Raw genomic sequence first — 18,629 nt, forward strand, 5'->3', positions numbered from 1 at the left:
TCGAGGCCACCCTGAGAATGTAGAGTGAATTCCAGGTCAGCCTGAGCTAGAGTGAGACCCTACCTTGAAAAACAAACAAACAAACAAACAAAAAAAGGAGTCCAGTCCCTCCTTCTTAAGGGTAGATAGTGTGTAGTGTCTTGCTTCTAAATGGTACAATGTGGAAAGGGAAGAATGACTATATAAAAACAATAACTTAACAGTAAAACCCTGAGAAGAATGACCTCAAACAGCTTAGCAAGTTCAACATGAACCATGGTAAGTCACAATGACAGTATCTACTAAGCATATGATATGATGAAACTGGCCTTTGTGGTCTCCTACCCTGAACACATTACTCCTTTACTCTGGTTCAAATATGATATGAACATCAGACAAATCCCAAGCAATCTGCTCAGGCCATCAGAAAGGAAAAGTTTGAAAAACTGTCACAGCTAGGAGAAGCCTAAGCAGGTGAACACCAAAAGGTTATAGGACCTCCTAGATGGGATTCCAGAACAATGTATGCAGTATGCACAAGCTCAGGAAATCTGAAGAGTGTATGGCCTTGATTGATAAGTATACCAAGATTGATTTAGTGACATATTTGCTATTTGTGGGTAAACTGTGTGTGTTTGCATGCACTCTATACTGTCTTTGAAATAATTTTATAAATCTAAAATTATAACAAAATACAAACATTGCTATTTTGAAAGGTCATTGCTGAGCATCACCTACCCAGGTAAAGTTGATGAGAGCTGCAGTTTAAGTTGTTCTACACACCAGCTCACAGCTCCTTGGATTGGGTTGCAACCACCATTTTCTCACTTCTACCCTCACCCCAGCATGCTATGCTCTGGATGTACCTGCCTTCAAACTCCCCAAAAATCTTTCCTCATACTTTACATTTTTATAGATATTTTATCCTTACTATTAATTATATAGTTAGGTATTTTTTAAAAAAATATTTTATTATTTATTTATTTAATATAGTAAAATAAGGAGAGAGGAAAGGAGGGAGGGAGAGAAAGAGAGAGTGAGCGAGCGAGCATGTCAGGACCTCTAGTCTGTGCAAACAAACTCTAAAAATGTGTGCCAATTTGTGCATCTGCATCTGGCTTATGTGGGTATTGGGGAGTTGAACCTGGGTATTCTATCTTTAGTATTAGTACAATATCCACTCAGAGTAAACAAGATATTAAATGACATAAACCTTTTAGTATTTTTTTATTCATGTTTCTAATTGATATAAAAAGTCATGAACTTCATTATGGATGTTTCATACCTATGCATATCAAATTACTGTTGCTTTCAGCTCCTCATTTCTGGGACAAACATCTATCTTGACACAGCTTATGAAAGGATGGGGTTTGTTTCAGGCTTATAAAATCTAGGGGAAACTTCCATCAATGGCAGAAAAAGCTGCTTACTTCCATAGACCCAAACAGAAAGCAGCATTTCAACAAGCAACTCCAACATCAGCAAGCACAAACTACCAGAGATCAAACTGTTCTCCATACACCTAGTAGGGCGGGGCTCAGATTCACCCCCAAACATACTTTAGGACTGGAATCCAAGATCTGCCTCCTCTAACAGGAGTCTGCCTGCTAGAGGCTGAAGTTGCAAGCTCAATTTTAATAAAACACCTCAGTCTATGGGGCCATACATTCAAACTATCACATTCAAATGACTATACACTTTTTTAGAAAAGTTTTTAACTACATGAGTGTCTTAAAAGTTGACAAGGAGTTACAGTAAGTTATCTGGAAAAATGTGATTCAGAAGGGCTATGGTTAGGCACACCCTCCTTGTACTCATGGCTTCAGAGGACAGGCTTATATTTGGTATTGTTAAGGTATACCATGGTCACTGGAAAGTTGTAGGTTAAGAGGGTGTCAGGGAGGCCAGGTGGTATCAATAGCAGTGACTGACAAAATGGAGAAGAAGAAAACCAGTTTTCCTCTCAAAAAATCATGTTTTGCAATACTTGCATTTGGTGTGTGTGTGTGTGTGTGTCTGTTCAGATTGCCATAACATAGTTTCAAAGACGGTGTATCTTAACAGAAATTCATTTTATCACAGTTTTGGCAGTCCAAGATCAAGGCATTATTTGAGTTAATTTTCTGGAGACCTCCTACCTTATAGTAAGCTACCTTCTTACTATGCCTTCTAAGATATGCTCCACCCATTCTCTCTCTGTATGTCTGTGAGTGTGTGTGTGTGTGTGTGTGTGTGTACGTGTGCATCTAGAGAGGTTCCTATTGTCTCTTCTTTCTTATTTTTTCTAATGTGGATACCAGTCCTTCTGAATTTGGGTCCCATCTTATGGCCTTATTTAATCTTAATTAACTTCTTCAAAATGACATCTCCAAACATAGTCACCTTAGGTTGTAGGACTAAGAACTGAAAAATTTGTCTATCATAGTGGGAGGGGGGTGTGCATGCACGCATATGCACACACATGGACTTGTCATTTGGGCAGAATTTTCCATATTTGTTATAATGTTTATTATTTTAAATGGTAAATAGATTCTAGAGTAGTCTTTTGGAATGATCTCTTAGATAGATCAGGAAAAAAGAGCATAAGAAAAGAAAAGTAAAGAAACTCTAGAAGAACAAGCAGAACAATAGAAATACCTCAGACTGGATTCTGTAATCTAGAACCTCAGGAAGAAGGGGGCATGCTGATCTCTGGAATGACTGCAGTCACTTTCTGAGTACTCTTCTTTTGATCCCATAGGAAATGGTTTACACAAAGTTGAGTTAAAGATACATTCAAATAAGAAACTCACCAATGCCTTCCTTGATCAGAGAAATAAAAATCAGGAAATTGATCTTGAAAGAATTAGTTCTATATTATGTTGCTTATCCATTTTTTTCTACAATTAAATAAACACTTATTTTTAGAAGATAGACCAAATATATACAATGGAATCTCTAGAGATTTGAAGATCCTTAAAAACTAATAGTAGAACTATGCCTGGGGAACTATAAACATTTGAAAAGACTGCAAGGTGGTTTAATCTCTTTCTGAGTCTGTGCTATAAAACATAAGCTTTTAATAAAAAATTCTATAGAGCCTTCCAACCCAAAAGGGTAATACAGCCAGGCTCACCTAAATTTTATTTTGTATATTTAAAATTGCTCATCAAGGTTCTTATTAAGTAAGCATGTTAGGTAATTACTGTGTCCAAGTGATGACACTGGACATTGTGAAGATAAGAACACTTCTAAGACTTTCTTGTAATTCAATATCACATAATATAACCAGAGACATAAGCAATGATAATAAAAATAAGGACATAGTTAACATTTCCCTATCACTTCCTATGTGCTGAGTATCTGAGTATTTTCCACCTATAGTCTGGCTTAAGCCTCTTCTCAGAAAGCTCCAGGCAGTGGCATTACTGTGGCAGTCATCTAACAGATATAGAAACAAAGATCAGGGAGATTCCCTAACACCTCACAGATCTATTACAGGAAACAGAGAAATCAGGATTTGGACCTGGTCTACTGACAGCCAAGCCTGATATTTCAGCCATCAAGCTATGTGAAAACTATTCAGAGCCTAGTGGAAAACAAATATGATTTGGATTTTAGAGAATGATGTGATCAAGTAATTAAACAGATAAGGGCTTGGGGCTGGATACATAGATATGTTAAACATATTCTCAGTGGTCTTGAATGGGTGTGGAAAAGAGTGTCAAGAATATATGAAGGCAGACAATTACAAAATAGGAAAATACAATTCAGGAAATTAAAGGTTAGTGGATCACTGATTAATGCTATTAGGATGGACTGGGGTAAGGTTAAGGGGAGTGGTAGAAACTAAGCTGAGTTTGAAAATGATCACAGAGACATGAACAAATTAGATTTTGCATGTGTGAGTGTGTGAAGGAGAAACCCTTTAGCATCATAATCTAATTGGCAAAACAGATTAAAGATGAGGGGAAACTGCAAGCGAGCCAGGTAGTTCTCAAGCCTGTGTATTAGAATCACCAGGGAGCTTTCCACAAATGCCAATGTCAGGGCCCCACCTCAGTTCAATTTCATCAGAATCTCTGAGGTTGAGACCAGGTACAAGATTTCTTTAAAGCTCCCTCAGGGGATTCTAATGTGCAACCAGGATTGAGAATCACTGAATTTGATTATTGCAATCATGTAGCATATAATAAGTTTTTGGGCTAGGATGATAGCAGGGGAAATGATTGAATGGAACAGGAGCTAGGGAGGCAAAGAGGACGAATACTATTACAGATATGGAGGAAAAAGCATGAAACATGCTAACTTGTGAGAGATGGAATCCAGGACCAGGAATTCTGGGTTAGTGAAGCCATTCATGTTGAATATTGTAATCATTATTTTCTTTGCTTTCTTTTATGACTAATACTTGACAGAACAAACTTTTAGGAAAGAAGGGTTTATTTGAATTTATATTCAAGAGGATATAGTCCAGTGTGGTGTAGGAGGCATGAAGGGAGGAACATGAAGCAGCTGGTCATAGTCAGGAAGCAGAAAGGGATGGTTGCTGATGCTCAGCTCACCTTATCATTTTTAAAAATATGGTCCAGGACCTTAGAACACAGGATGATGCCATCCACAGTTAAAGTAAGTCTTCCTACCTCCATTAATCTAATCTAGCAGCTCTCTCATAGTTACTTCCACAAGTTTATTTCCATTATGATTCCAAATCCCATCACATTGACAAGATCAACCATCACAAATATGTTAAGACATACTTAAGGCAGAATCACAGAAAATTTAGGGAGTGAGATGACTTAGGGCCAGGACAAACCAGAAAGTGTAGGCTGGGACACACAGGTTGGGAATTATCTGCATGAAGAATATATGTGAAGTAAGAAACATCAAGACCTTGGGAAGGAAACACCCAAAGTAAAGAGGCTAGACTCTTTGGAGATGCTCACATTTAGTGAGACTGAAAAAATGGAGGCACAAAGTATAGATGCAGAGCAGGAAGAAGTTCAGCCAGATTAGTGATGGAAATGACAGAGTTGGGAAAGGGGAGGCCAATGATGCACGACTCTGTGAAATGGGGTCTGTGCCCCCCACCTAGGCCAGTGTCCTCAATATTCAAGAACAATAGCACTACTGTGGCTGCTGTGGCTGTGTTTTCCTACCTGGGGCTCTTGAGGACACAATTTTGCTTGCTGTGAAAGCAATCTGGTCTCTTTGCTTGATGAGAAGCAAAAAGCACTTTAAGTACATGTCGCCATGGAGAAGCTTATTAAACAGGCTAAAAATTTCCAGGATAGGCTAGAAGATGTAAGACAGCAAGGAAGCCAAGATAGGGCAACATTTTAAGAGGCAGAAGGGAAATAAAATTGGTATCACGTTGGCCAATAAAAAAAACAGTGACACAGTGTGAAGGTGTCAGAAGAAAAGCATTTCTCAGACTGGACAATAGGCTTGAACCTCAATGGTTTTTAACTGCCTCAAACAGCTATGTCTTGGCTCCACCAGGTGATAATAAAAGGGATTCTGTTACTAGTTATTTTCAGGAATTGTGAAGAGAATGTCATCATGTAAATATGGTAAGGTCAATAAGATGGTTGTTAATCTCTCAAAAGATAAACTATCATTTAATCACTTTCAGATTCTTAAAAGAGGAAAAAAGTAACACCTATGACAAGGAGGTAACATGAGTTCCCTAAGGATATGTTGAACAACTAAATAATAATTCCTTAGTTTGATATGTGAGTTGGCCTATTTACCAGAGGAGTGACATAGAGAAATGTGTATTTGATGGTATCTCTCATAATGTTCTTGTGGCAAAGATAGAGGGTAATAGATGATAAAACATTAGGTGGATAAAACATAGCTGGCTAAATGATTATTAACTGTGCTAGAACTCTTGAATCAAAAGCACTGCTTTGGAACCTTTACCTTGAGGGAGGATGTATGCTCTATGAGTCTTGGCTAGGGATGAATAAGCCAATATTCTGGAACAGGCTGTGTATTATCAAATCTTATTAGACTTCAAGGAATTGTTGCTGATTCCCATGAAAGACTTGTGTACTAAAGGCTTGTTCAGCAGGACATGAGGACACTGTTGGAGGGTAGTAGAACCTTTAGAAAAGGAGACCAAGTGGAAGGAAGTTAGATCACTGGGAGTGTGCCCTTGGAGGAAATACTGGGGCCCTAGGCCCTAGACAGAATAATGAGATATATATCATCATCCTAATCCCTAGAACACATGGCTCTATTATGTTACACAGCAAAGGGGTGCTAGAGCTGCAGGTCAGCTAGGCTGCTAACCAGTTACTGTTCAACAAGAAAGCATGCTTGCTTATGCAGTACCTGATGTAATCACAAAGCTCTTTAAATGGGTGGAGTGGGATCAGAAGAGTAAAAACTAAAGAGGTGCATTGTGGCTTGACTGGCCATTGGCGGCTTTGAAAATAGAAGTGGGCCATAAGTCAAGAAGAGAAATTTTTCTTTTTGTTAGTAATTTTTCCATCACTGTGGCAAGATGCACAGGACAAACAAATTATAGTGAGGGCAGGTTTGTTTTAGTTCAGAGGTTTTAGCCTATAGTTACTTAGCCCTGTTGCTGTGGACCTGTGGCTCCACATTACTTCATGGAAGGAGTGTGTCTTGAAAAAGGCTGCTTACCCCATGGTGGCCAGGAAGCAAAAAGAGAGATAAGATGGCCTAGGGCCCCAGTATTTCCTCCAAGGGCACACTCTCAGTGATCTAAGTTCCTTCCAATTGGCCTCCTTTTCTAAAGGTTCTACTGCCCTCCAACAGTGTCCTCATGTCCTGTGGAACAAGCTTTTAGTACACAAGCCTTTCTGAACCAGTTAAGATGCAAACCATAGCATCCTCTTAGAGTCTACAGAAAGAATACAATATTGGCAACACTTTGATTTTAGCCTTAGTGATATTCACTTGGAACCACAGACCCTCAAAACAAGAATACAGCATTTTTTGTTGTGTTAAAATATTAAGTTTGAGATGATTTGGTACAACAGCAATAGAAAACATTGCCTTTGTGCAAGCTTTTCTCTAATGATATTTCAGAACACTATGCTATCAATCCTAACCAACCAGAATTCCTTCTAATGATTTATATTATGTCAGAGAAGACATACCTCTATAATTTGGCTATAATACAAAGCTAGAAAAATAGTTCTCCTAGTAAGTCTAGAAGATCTCTTTGAATCAAAATCAAAACAAAATTTCAAATAAATGATTAATTTTAGGTGCAAAATATTAATCACACAAATATTAAAAGTTTGTTATAAAAGGCATATGAATTTTAATAATTACAACGTTGTAATATATCAACAGAGACTGGTAACCAACTAATGTAACTCAAGTCTCTATTGATAAATTCCAGGTAAAGAAATTATTTAACAATTGGGGTTTTAAAAAATAGGTGAATGCATATCTAGGGTACAGTGTTATTTTTTGGATACAGCATGAGTGACTAATAGCTTGCTTGCACAGTATATGAGCCAATAACCAGTCAGCACCAATGCCAGGACTTGATAACAATCACCAACTTTGGGACTGGAGAGATGGATCAGTGATTAAGGTGTTTGCCTACAAAGCCTAACAACCTTAGTTCAGTTCCCCAGTTCCCAGGTAAAACCAGATGCCCAAGGTGTCACATGCAACTGGAGTTCATTTGCAGTGGCTACAGGTCCTGGTATGCTCATTTTTCTCTCTCTCTCTCTCTTTCTAGAAAGAAAGAAAGAAAGAAAGGAGGGAGGGAGGGAGGGAGGGAGGGAGGGAGGGAGGGAAGGAAGGGAGGGAGGGAGGAAGGAAGGAAGGAAAGAAGGGAGGAAGAAGGAAAGTGTTAATCAAAAATGTATATATTAGCTGAGCGTGGTGGCTCACACCTTTAATCCCAGCACTCGGGAGCCAGAGGTAGGAGGATCTCTGTGAGTTCGAAGCCACCCTGAGACTACATACCATGAAAAAAAAAATTCATATATTAGAAGAAGACTGGTTCAGTTGAAGTGTTAAGTTAGCAAACATGAGGACCTGGATCAGATCCTTAGGACCCATCTATAAGGTATGGTGACTTGTACCTATAATTCCAACCCTGGGAAAGTTAAAATAGGTAATCCCAAGGACTCATTGGCTGGCTAGTCTACCCTACTTAGTGACCTCAGATTCAATGAGAAATCCTGTCTCAAAAATACAGTGAAAAGGGATAGAGGAGTCATCTGATAACAACTTGTGGCCTCCACATACACAATCACACATATGCATGAATGCTTGTGCACACACACACACACACACAAATACACACACACAATCACACACATATACAGACTCCCACAATAATTCTTATTTTGTATTGTCAACAAGTGCTCCAAATGATTCTGGTGTGGGGCCCCAGGCCCAAACAGAAAATGATGAAGTCACTGAGATGAAAATTAGTGACCAATCATATTTGTGATCAATCTCAGATTTGGAGGCAATCTCATGTAACTCTTCAAGTGTTGGAAGGGATAGCTCATGATTCCCATTTGCAATTACACAGAATATGTAAAATGGTAAAAATTAAAGGCCAAGAGAAACTTCTACCAAACTAAATGGACACACACAAACGCACACACACACATTTATATAGCACACTGACATTTTGGCTAATTATGGACCACATATAAGATATTATTAGCCCTATAAATTTATAATGCAGCATGTACCTTAAGACCAGAAGTATAATAATTAACAACAAAGTGAATTTAAAGTTATTATAGTGAAAGAAATAATAAATGTCAGAACATAAATAAAGAAAAAAGACTGAAAAAAAAGAAAGATCAACAAAATGAAGAGTTGTCTTTTCAAAAGGATAAACACAATTGAAAAACACTCAGGCTGGAAAAAGACTGAAATAAAATCAGAGACAAAAAGGGAGGCATCAAAATAATATCACAGTGCTGGGTGTGGTGGCTCACGCCTTTAATTCCAGCACTCGGAAGGCAGAGGTGGGAGGATTGCCGTGAGTTTGAGGCCAACCTGAGACTCCATAGTGAGTTCCAGGTCAGCCTGGGCTACAGTGAGACCCTACCTCGAAAAACAAAAAAAAACAAAAAAAAAAAAACCAATATATCACAGACATACAAAAGATCATTAGATACTAGTATGAATAACTTATGAGCAAAAAAACCCATAAAACCAGTAGCACCTTTTTGTACAATAATAACCAATTATCTATAAAAAAAAAAAAGTAAAGAAGCAGTTCTATCTCTAGCAGTTAGAAAAGAATACCCAAGAGTAAATTTTACCAAAGAAGTGAAATACTTTTGTTATGAAAACCAAAAGATATTTAGGATAGAATTTGAAAGCTGCCCTGGTATTGTAGAACTGTAATCTCAGCTACTGAAGAAGTTGTGGCAGGGGGACTGTGAGTTGAACTTAGTTAGCCTGGGCCACATAGTGAGCTCAGTTCCAGCCTGGGCAACTTAATAAAACCCAGTCTCAAAATAAGACTATGAATATAGCTCAGTGGTAAAATTCTTGCCTTGTATGTGAAAGACTGTTGGTTAAATCTGTAGTAACACTCACATGTGTGCATGTCAGCACACACCCACACAGAAATGAAATTCAAGTGAACAAAAGAATTGAAACAACATTCCATGTTCATAGACTAGAAAATTAACATTGCTATAATATCCATAACCTAAATCACTCTATATATTCAGTGCTATTCCTTTCAAAGTATTAAAGACATTCTTTATATAACTAGAAATCTTGAAGAAAAATAACAAATCAGGAGGCATTATACTACCTGATTTTAAAGCTACAAAGCTATTAAGCAAAACTGCACCATATATGCATAGAAGAGATTACATACCCTATAAACAAGCCCACAGTGATCTTTGACAAAGCTACTAAAAACACATAAGGGAAGACTCATCTCAATAAATGATATTGGGGAAATTGGTATCTGCATATAGAAGAATGAAAGTAGACATTTATCAAAAACAAAGGTCAATTTAAAATAGAAGGAAGAGTTAACTACAGAACAAAATCAGAGGCTGGGAGGATAGTTCATGGTTAAAGACACTTGCTTATAAAGTCTGTTGGCCCAGGTTCAATTCCCAAGCCAGCTATGTAAGCTAGATGCAAAAAGTGGTACAAGCATCTGATTGTTCATTTATAGTGGCAAGAGGCCCTGGAAAACACATACACACACATACACACACACACACACACACAACTCTTACTTTAAATCTCTAAAATCATAAAACCACTAGAAAAAAAGATTAGGGAAAAATCTTCATGACCTGTAAAAGGGGAAATTGTGTTTTGGATAAGGCCTCAAAGGCACAGGAAACAAAATCAAAATTAGACAACTATAGCTATATAAACTAGCATGCCTTTTTATGGTAACAGAAAAAAACAGAATGAAGAGAATCTAGAAAATAGGAGAAAATATTTTATAGCTATATATACAGCAATGGGTTAATATATCCAGAATATATAAGGAACTCAAATGACGCAGTAGAAAAAAAATAATCCTAACAACCCACTTCAAATAGAAACTTGGCCAATGTGGACATTTCTCAATAAGAGGATACAAATGGCCAGTGCTGGTCAGACTTTGTGTCACCATGACAAAATACCTGACATAAACAGCCTATGGGAATATTTATTTTAGCCCACTGCCTGAGAGCTTTCAGTCCATAGACCTTGATTCAGTTGATTATGAGACTTTGGTGAGTTAGAACAGCGCAGCATTGGGATCATGTGGTATCAGCCCCTCACCTTATGCTAGGCAGGAAGCACAAAGGGATGAGACCAAGACCAGGTATAACAATCAAAAACACTCCCCTACTGACCTCAATTTAACATCTTTTCTAAAAATTAGTATCAAGAGATAAGACCCCTTCCTAAACTAAGATGAACCACTGGTTTAAAAAATATAGAGAGGGCTGGAGAGATGGCATGATTGCATAGTGGTTAAGGTGCTTGCCTGTGAAACCTAAGGATACATATCTAACTCTCCAGGTCCCTTGTAAGCCAGTCGCACAAGGTGATGCAAACACACAAGGTTGCACATGTGTACAAGGTTGCAAATGCATCTGAAGTTTGATTATAGTGGCTGGAGGCCCTGGTGCACCAATTCGCTCTTTCACATTACCAAAAAAAAAAAAAAAAAAAAAAAAAAGGCCAGTCTGAGAAGATCTGTCTGGTTGGACAGGTAAGATAAAACTGTTTCAAAATTTGTCAGTAACCTAATAAGTTTCCAGCCAACTAAAGGTTGCATTTACACAGTCTAACCCAAGTTACCTAAAAGCAACTTATAAAATAAGTCTATTCTCAGAATTTGATTGTTTTAAAACAATGTTTTCCTACCGTGACTCCAGATTCATTTATTTAGCCAGATGAGGAGGAACATATGAGTTAACAGTGGTAAATTAGGATTTATACATTGTAAAGGTTTTCTAGTGCTCTTTTAGCCAAATGTTGTGGGGAGTTTAAGAGTGATTTTCCAGATCATCAAACCAATTTCCTTTTTGAATTTTGTTACAAAAATGTGGGGTAATAAAAATAATCAAGGATGCTCCAGTTCAGGGACTGCTACCTTGAACACAAAGGATCAGATGCCCAGCCATGTTATCTGGGGCAATCAACACAGTGTTTGTTAAGTGGGCACCGCTGAGATTTTAGATCCATTAAGCAACTTTCTTTTTGGGGGTAGGGTCTCTGTTTTAATTGTATGTATTTCATTCTAAAGAGTCTTAAGGCTTTTCATATATGAACTCAATGTGTAGAGGATTTTTCCCCTTTTGCTTCTTTTCTGCAGTTTCATAGTGTTACCCTGGTGACAACACGCTGTGCCAGGTACTCAGGTAGTGTTGCTGTGCAGAGCTCTGGCTACTGGCGTGGGCTGGGGAATTCACAGATCCCATCACTGACCCTTAGAGCAATGAAAACAGTGTGACCCCCTCACATTACACAAATCATTTCAGGAAATCATAGGACTGTCTGACTATGTTCACACAATTTTCTTCATCCCCCACCCACCGCCCCATGGAAAAACTAATAACTAGATGGACAAAAAGGCATCAGTATCAAGAAGAAGATCAAGAAGAAGGGTTCAAAAAAGACAAAGATCAGTTTCAGAACCTACTTAATCCCTTAAACTCCTTAAAATGAGAAAACCAGACCAAAGGGGTCTATTGGAAAATTGAAAAATAAGTATGTGTGCTAACATTGTGCTATTATAATCAATATTTGAAATAACTATCTCAAATATAAATAAGAATATATTTTGGAGCTAAATTTGCATCTGTCTGTGAGGTGGGCTTCATTGTTGACTGTGACAAGGGTATCATTGCAAACTGGTACCAGGGTCTCATTGCCGACTGTGACCAGAGACTCATTGTTGACTGTGACCAGAGACTCATTGTTGACTGTGACCTGAGACTCACTGTTGACTGTGACCATAGACTCACTGTTGACTGTGACCAGAGCTGACTGTGACCAGAGCTGACTGTGACCAGGGTCTCACTGTTGACTGTGACCAGAGCTGACTGTGACCAGAGCTGACTGTGACCAGGGTCTCACTGTTGTCTGTGACCAGGGCCACATTGCTGTCTGTCACCTGGATCTCACTGCTGTTTCCATGGCCTAATTGCTTTCAATGTTGTGATGTAATAGCACAGCACAGCAGAGCAATGTGTTGCAAAATTGCTCACATCATTATTAGGTCATGAAATAGGAAAATACCAGTGTTCCACCATCTTCTTCCAGGGCACACTTTTAATGATCCTGCCAGTAGCTCCCACCTGTTAGTTTTCATCATCTCCCAGTAGTACTAACTGTAGACACAGCCTTTAACATGTAGGTCTTTGGAGGACATTTCATATCCAAAGTATAGTAAAATGTAAATCTAATACATGCTTAATAAATGTACTTTTGTTCTACTCTTCTATTGCCCTAAGGTTGTTGAGAGAATTACATGGGTGGGGAAAGTGGGTCTTGACAACAGATAACTTATATGATCCCAGGCACCTGAATGCAGAAAGTATGAACATGTCACCACCATCAGTTTGAGGAAAGGTGATAAAGAACATGGGGCTGGGGATTCCTGGTATTTTTTTCACCTGCTTTTCATTAATCACTTATTTGGCTTACTGGGTATATAATCCATGCAACTTACCTAAAAGAAACCAAAGTTAAAACATGCCTGATTTAGAAAATGAACTAACAGCTTATAATTGAGAACAAACCACTTATATGCCATCTAATTCTGCTGAGTTAAAATCTGTTTTACAAGGGAAAATCTTATTCATTTTAATTTGATACTTTTTTTTAACTTCAGATGTTTAATGAATTTCCATTTACTATAACTGAGGATTTAATTTATGGCACCTATATGGTAGATAGGAGAGTCATAACTTTGCTTAAATTAAAAGTCTCCCTCTTTCTCTCTCCTCTTTCTATTTCCCTCTCTCAATGGAGATAGATTCTTGGATCTCATGCATCATGGACAAGAACTCTGCCACTGAGTGATATGCATCTCCAGGTCTTTTGCAAACTTTTATTTTGAGACAGGGTCTCACTAAATTGCCAGGCTGGCCTCGGCCTCCAAAAGAGCTGAATTTACATGCCTGTACCCTAGGCCCAGCTAAAGTCTGAATCTCTTTATTTACTGTCAGCAAATGTCCTCCTTTTCCTTTTCTTCCTTCTTTTTCTTTTAGAATTTTTTGAATCACTTCTTTAATCCTTTTCACAATTTGTTGACAAAGTGCCTTTATCACAAATCTTTCATTTGACCTTTAATTTGTGTTTTTTTGTTGTTTATTTTTATTTATTTATTTGAGAGTGACAGACAGACTGACTGAGAAAGAAGGAGAGAGAGAAAGAGAGAGAGAGGGAGAGAATGGGCACGCCAGCGCCTCCAGCCACTACAAATGAACTACAGATGCATGCGCCACCTTGTGTATCTGGCTTATGTGGGTCCTGGGAAATCCAGCCTTGATATGAGGTTCAGGCTTCACAGGTAAGTGCTTAACTACTAAGCCATCTCTCCAGCCCTGTTGTTCTCTTTCTATATTTATTTGAAAGAGAAAGAGAAAGAGAGAGGGAGAGGGAGGGAGAGTCAGATAGAGCGAGAACAGGCACACCACAGACTCTAGCCACTCCAGACATATGTGCCTTTGGCTTATTTGGATACTGGTGAATCAAATCTAATTGCTAAGCCATCTCTTCAGCTTGTTTTCGTGTTCTTAATTGCTGAGAACTACTTGTTCTATGGGTGTTCCATTGTTTTTCCCTAGCCTAAGTTCCTGGCTTATGGGATGCAGTATTGTCTCAAATATCTCCTGGAAAAAATACTGGTTAAGTTTTTTCTGTTTTCTGTTTAAATAATGAATGAATTAATTAATTAATTAAGTGTGTGTGTGTGTGTGTGTGTGTGTGTGTTGGCCATGGCATACATGTGGAGGTCAGAGGACAATTCTGAGGTGTCTGTGCTCCACCTTTTTCTGTGACAGGGTCTCTTATCACTGCAGATGACCTGCCAGACTGCAAAAGAATGAATGTCAGACTAGCTGGCCTGAGAGTTCAGGATTCCCCTGGCTCCACCTTTTCATGTACTAGAAAGGTGGGGGACGCAGAAGCATGGCACCACTTTGCATACAGCTCCATGTGGTTGCTGATCAATTGAACCTGAGCAGGGCATGGTGGCACACACCTTTAATCCCAGCACTCGGGAGGCAGAGGTAGGAGGATTCCTGTGATTTTGAGGCCAGCCTGAGACTACATAATGAATTTCAGGTCAGCCTGGCATAGAGTAAGACCCTACTTCAAAAATACAAAAAATACATTGAACCTCAGCTCAGGAGGCTCTATGAGCAGGCACCCTTAACTGCTGAGAAATCTCCGTAACCCATTTATCTGGCTTAATATTTCTTTAATTTGTGTTTTCATTCATGCATGAAGTTTTGATGAACTATCTGAGAATCTTTGGTTTTTAAACTTCATAATAAAGGAAGCAATGCTAACAGCAATCTCTGTAGATCTAGCCAGCCCTTGCTATGGTGTGATGAGCTGGGAGCTCACCACTGAACTTGAGGTAGGGGGGATGGGTGCTGAAAGCCAAATTCAAATGAAGTCTTCAAAAAAAATTATTTATTTCCAGGCAGTGAAAGAGAGAAGAAAGAATGAGCACACCAGGGTCTCCAGCCACTGCAAACAAACACCAGATGCATGGGCCATTTTGTGCATATGGCTTTATCTGGGTACTGGGGACTCGAGCCTGGTTATTAGGCTTTGTAGACAGGCACCTCAACTGCTGAGCCATCTCTCCAGCCCAAAATCAAGTCTCTATTTCAGATACTATCAACCATACTACCTCTTTCAATTCTTCAACAGATTAGTTGCAGTGTGTTCAAATTTCCTGTATGGTTTTGTTTAGGTAGATTCTTGACCCCGCCTGTGGAGGGGAGAAGGGCTTTGCTGGTATTCAGGCCCTTAGCACTGCTCATTGTTTTCAGACTTGCTCTTCATTTCTCCCTTCCCTAGCCAGCTCCACTTCCAGGTCTAAAGTCTTAGGGAGATTTTTCTGAGATCTTTCCATGCTTGGCTTCCTTACAAAACTCTTGAGTTGAAGCTGTCTCTACTTCTTTGAGTCAGGATCACTAATCCATTTGGTTTTCATAAGAGATTTGTTGAAACATGTGCACTAATCATGGTCCCTTATTCCTTCTATAATTTGGGCTTCTCTGAATAAGAAATACATCATTCCAGTTTCTGCTAGAAACTGAAAGGGGACATGAAAGAGTCACTAGAGAGAACCATTATGAATTGGACGCCACAGTAACTCCTATGGAAACCCCTTAACTGATCCTATTATCCAACACTATGGTAACTTGGGGGTGTCCTTAAGAATCTAATGTCTCTGTCATTGATACTGCTCTTACTCAGTATCTTTCTTCCATAGACTGCCAACTGCACACACCACCTGTCCTCTGTCCCCACACCCTCTACCCACTATGGTATTCACTTGGACAACAAGGATTTTTTTGTCTGATTCCACCTTTATTTCAACAATATTTCGCTTTTGTGAAAGCATGGCAGGGAGGGCAAGCCCAAACATTTCCAACACTATACAAATCTTCATGTGAGACAGGGATGAAGACGATTGTCTATCATACTTAAATGGGTGTAGTAAAATTCCTTGAAGCAATAAAATAAGAGTTTCAGGACTCCATTTACAGAAACCTAAGACCAGGTAGTTGGACATAAAGACAAAGGAAAAGAATATGATCACTTGCTTGAGGAATTGCTTTTTTTCCTATAGGATTAGATATTTTCTCTTATCCATAAAACTTAGTAATAGACACAGTTTTTAATAAAACAGGTGACCATGTAAAGCCTTTGTTTAAATTTCTTGAATGACACACTTCATTCTGCTAACTCCAACCACTGCAATGGCTTTTGGATTTTACTCAAAGTCATAGAGATATATATTAACTTTGGTGTCTTCCCCATCCTAGTCATAAATACACGGAGTGCAGGTTTGTAAATCTGCCATTTTGTAGTCAAAACAATGCAATGACAATTTAACTAATGATCTCCTCACACCATTTTTATTATACAAAGAGAGATTTCTCTATGTGACAGAGAAAGACATCCTTCACAGACTGTTGTGAGAAGGGCAGACATGTGCTTCTTGGTGATATAGAATTGATGTTCAGAAGCATAAAAGTAAACCTCGTCCTCTCCACGTGTGCTATGATTTCCTCCCACTCTTCTGCCACACACATTCAAATATAGTTTGAAGAGGAGGTTTCAACTTGAGCTTTGGTGCCACATTTCTGAGGGACTTGTGGGCAGCTCTAATCACCCTTTTGTTCTAGTTTAGTTATTCTAGTCACTGTTCCTTGGGCAAGCCCTAAACCTTTCTAGAGCTATGCTGTGAAGTACACTGTTTTCCTGAAAAGCTGTCCTTTCATTTGTAAGTTTAAAAGATGCACTTGTGCTCCAAAATCCTATTCAGATCTTGTCTCCTCTGATCAAGCCTATAGTGACTTCCTGCTTGTTTCGTATTCTCCCTGTTCTCTCTCTTTCCATGACTTGCGTTATTTGCTGTACTCTGACTTTTGTGTGTTGACTGTGTGTCTAGAATCTCTCCTGTTGCACCAGTAATACTAAAATTCTCAGCTTTTATGGAGCTGTGTTCATTTTATAAAAATGAATGTCAATTCAATTATTAAAGGGTTAAAGCAAATTCATCACAACTTAATTTAAAACCTTAATGTATTAAAAACCTAAAGTAATAATTATTTGATACCTGAAAGAGGAAAAACACTAAAATATTTCATTAAAATGCTGATACCCAGCTCTCAATGACAAGTAGGTAATTTTTTTTTAATCTGGTCATCTTAATTTTCCATTTCTGCTAAAGTAGGAAACCTATTCATAGTAGATAATTATGAACACTAAATTTTAATTACCACACCTTTTCCACTGTTTGTTGTTGAACATACCTACTATAAATTGGGAAATTTGAGTGATTTCTACCGGACAGGGTGGGAGATGGATTCATTATTCAAATTCATTATTTGGTTGTATTTGGCTCAGTTAATTTTTTCTCAAATTCTAAAGGCAATGTGCAGTTTTATATTTAAATATATATTGAAAATATTTTATGTTTTCTTTTAGATGATGAATGGAAGTAATGTAGTGTAAAAACCATGGCAATTTAACATTCTCAGTATCTAATATAGTAGGTTAAAATTCAGATGTAATAGTTGTTGTTAAGATATTCAATATTTATTTCATGATAACTATCAGCAAGTACCCATGTTTTATGAGGGTTACCCCGTGAAATTATCTGGACAATTGAGGTAGTTATTGTGGATAATAGTTTCTACTGACAGTGCAGTTGAATCACAGAGCAATTAGATGGTTCATTAAGAGTCACCATCTCTTGGGAAAGGCTTTGAACTCCAGGTCCTATACGCTTCACTACTACATCATTTGGGCATGCTACTCATGGAAACAGCTGTGGCCAACTTCAAGAAATGTTTTAATCTCAGTCATCACTTAGTCAAATTTCATGTAAGTACCACTTCTCTTCATAGGAAGTGTTCTTGTGGACTCCAAAGCAACAGTCTCATGGTTGCCATTTTCTTTGCCAAAATGAACATAAAAACAAGCCTAAGAGACACAAACAACATAAGAAAAACAAAGAAAAAGCTCAAAGAGGATCATTTTGGTTATATTTAAATTGCCATAATTTTCCTCAAAATTGAAAGAATATTACAAAGTAAAATGATTGAATAGCTGTGAACAAAGCACTTTGTTAGCAAGTGTTTAGAAGCAAACTGTTTTGTCTAGTGACCACCTTCCTCTATACACATAACAGGTATAGCGTTCAGTACCTTTTCCAAAACAGTTCACACTGTGGTGCATAAAGTGAACACTCTAACAAAATATTAAGTCACACAAATTTTCAATTATTGGAAAAATTGAGCAACTTAATGGAGTAATTTAATTCTTATTTCTCATAATACATATACTCGTTCACACACACACACACACATACACACCCACACACATATTTGTATGTGTATAATTTGTAGGCCACATATGGTTTGTTAAATTAATAGTATACATGATATTGATTTTTTTGATACAATGTGACATTGAATAAT

At 38.1% G+C, this 18,629-nt stretch overlaps 1 pseudogene; it reads right to left on the minus strand.

Annotated features, from left to right (window-relative positions):
• The window catches only part of LOC101617766, a 183,238-nt pseudogene that overhangs the window by 134,036 nt on the left and 30,573 nt on the right, over window positions 1-18,629 (minus strand).

Source organism: Jaculus jaculus, chromosome 1 (assembly GCF_020740685.1).
Source record: "Jaculus jaculus isolate mJacJac1 chromosome 1, mJacJac1.mat.Y.cur, whole genome shotgun sequence".
Lineage (NCBI taxonomy): Eukaryota > Metazoa > Chordata > Mammalia > Rodentia > Dipodidae > Jaculus > Jaculus jaculus.